This window comes from Camponotus vicinus, unplaced genomic scaffold (assembly GCF_025532165.1).
Source record: "Camponotus vicinus isolate PSW18456_S1 unplaced genomic scaffold, iyCamVici1.0 SCAF_14, whole genome shotgun sequence".
NCBI classification, from domain to species: Eukaryota; Metazoa; Arthropoda; class Insecta; order Hymenoptera; family Formicidae; genus Camponotus; species Camponotus vicinus.
The window spans coordinates 4,510,538-4,512,639 of record NW_028141950.1 but is presented as its reverse complement, the minus strand read 5'-3'; the positions used below and the strand labels follow the sequence as shown (position 1 = coordinate 4,512,639).

Sequence of the window (2,102 nt, the reverse complement as noted above, 5' to 3'; positions counted from 1 at the left end):
GATAGGAATTATCAATCGATTAGAATGTGTAATCATTTAAATTCGCTGGATCAGATGCAAAGAAGACATGATTATGTATTATCTCTTAATTGTCATTTTTTCCAATGCTAACAAAATTTCTTTTAAATATAACTCAATCGATTGATAATTTCGGTTAAAAAAAATAAGATGTTAATATTCCTCAAAAAATATCTAAATTCATTATTCAAGCCACTGAATTTCTAAAGATTTAAATTTAAATTGATAATCTACTGTCAAACAATTTTTTTTCCTTTAATTTGTTCAATGAAATTCAGACTAAAACTTGTCTATTATCTCAAATCACATTGTAACAGTCTGAATAGCGATTCATTATCATTTTCTTAGGCAATACTTGGGCTAATTTTAGATGAAGTTTGTATTAGATTTTCTTTTAATAGAATAAATATAAAAGAAAAATATAATATAATAAACTAAAAAAAAATTCAAAGTAGATACAAAAAAAAACTTGAGGGGGCACCCGGGTTTGAACCGGGGACCTCTCGATCTGCAGTCGAATGCTCTACCACTGAGCTATACCCCCGATTGAAGATATGTTCTTTGCTTGCCTATTTCTATTGTATTTTAAATAAATTATTTTTATTGTAATTTTGATATTTATTAATTATATCTGATAAATATAATTTTCAAGTCCTACTTAAAAAAAGAAAACGACAATTATTACAAACATATTAGAAACAATGGTAAATGTTCATAGGAATCACCTGACTAATTTTTCTATATACTCATATTTTTGTATATTGCAATGTATGATATTTTTGTTGTTATTCGATCCGCGAAATTCAGTGAAAAATACAAAGTGCACTGACATTACATTAGCATTATGCTGATACTATACTGGTACTCTGATATTGCATTCAAATATACTGATATAAAAATCAATTTTTTACACACAATAAAATATGTATTTCGAAATAATTTGAATGATATAAACTAAAAAAAAAAAACCGGTAAAATGACGCCTATACTACATTTACCGAGATGATAAAACACACAAGATAATAAAATGATATAGATGTATAGATCTCAAGTTATGTACGTTCTTAAAGATAAATATATCTTGTAATATTCATATCTCTAGGTTCTCAATGCACTGAATAATATCGTCTGAAATAGTAGGCATTCTTCTAGTATAGAGCAAAAACGGCCTTTGTTGTCATACAAATAGTTATGAGAGCTATCCCCTTCTCCCTCGCGAGCATGCATGGCGACAGGTAGAGTAATATACTGCGGACCACCTAGTAGCTTCATGACTTTGCCATATGTCAGCGTGACTAAGGCACACATGGTCGAGATCATTCGCGCACCAGGCTTCCTGAGTGTGTCGATAAAATGTCCCATTTTCCAATAGAATGCAATATCTCGAAATGTAAGTCTTCAAGTTAGTTATATTTAAAAAAAATTAGAAAATATACAACTAGGTTTAATTTATATTTTTCATCTCTAGGTTTGTCACAGAATCTATTGTTAAAATTAAGATCACAAAATGTATGTGTTTCATTATTATTAAAATAGAATTATTAAAATATTTCTTTCTTTAAATTTGTGTATTTTTATTGTGTAAATATATTTATAAATTGATGACATTTACTTCTTTGATTTTACTAGATTTACATATCATTCTAGAAATAGCGACAAAAAGCTACATTATAAATGACGAACATTCCTGAGAATGCATTATTTTGGATAATGGATTTGCTGATAAGTTATTAATTCAAGTAAATTGTCGCTGTGTGAAATTTTCATTAATTTACTTGCATAATCTACAGATTTCGACAAAACTTTAGCGATCAATCTATATAATTTGAAAGCTTTCCATTATGAATAATATACAGTAGAAAATCATATTTTACAATATCTTATCAATTAGTTAAAATTAAAGCAATTATAAAAAAGAAAAAAAGAAATAAAAATCATCACGTATTGAAATATGCTTTTTCTGATATGTCAATATAAATTATACAACGTTTATTCCAATATTGAAAATCATTTTTATTCTCCAGAGGAAAGCTAAAATTATTTCTATACAAAAGCGCATTCACTTTTCTCTTACAATAATAGCT

General features: G+C 27.1%; 1 non-coding gene across 1 annotated transcript; it reads right to left on the bottom strand.

The window, feature by feature from the left end:
• Positions 1 to 490: 490 nt before the first annotated feature.
• Positions 491 to 562, bottom strand: Trnac-gca (transfer RNA cysteine (anticodon GCA)). The gene has a single exon. It is a non-coding gene; the product is annotated as a tRNA-Cys (tRNA).
• Positions 563 to 2,102: the final 1,540 nt, after the last annotated feature.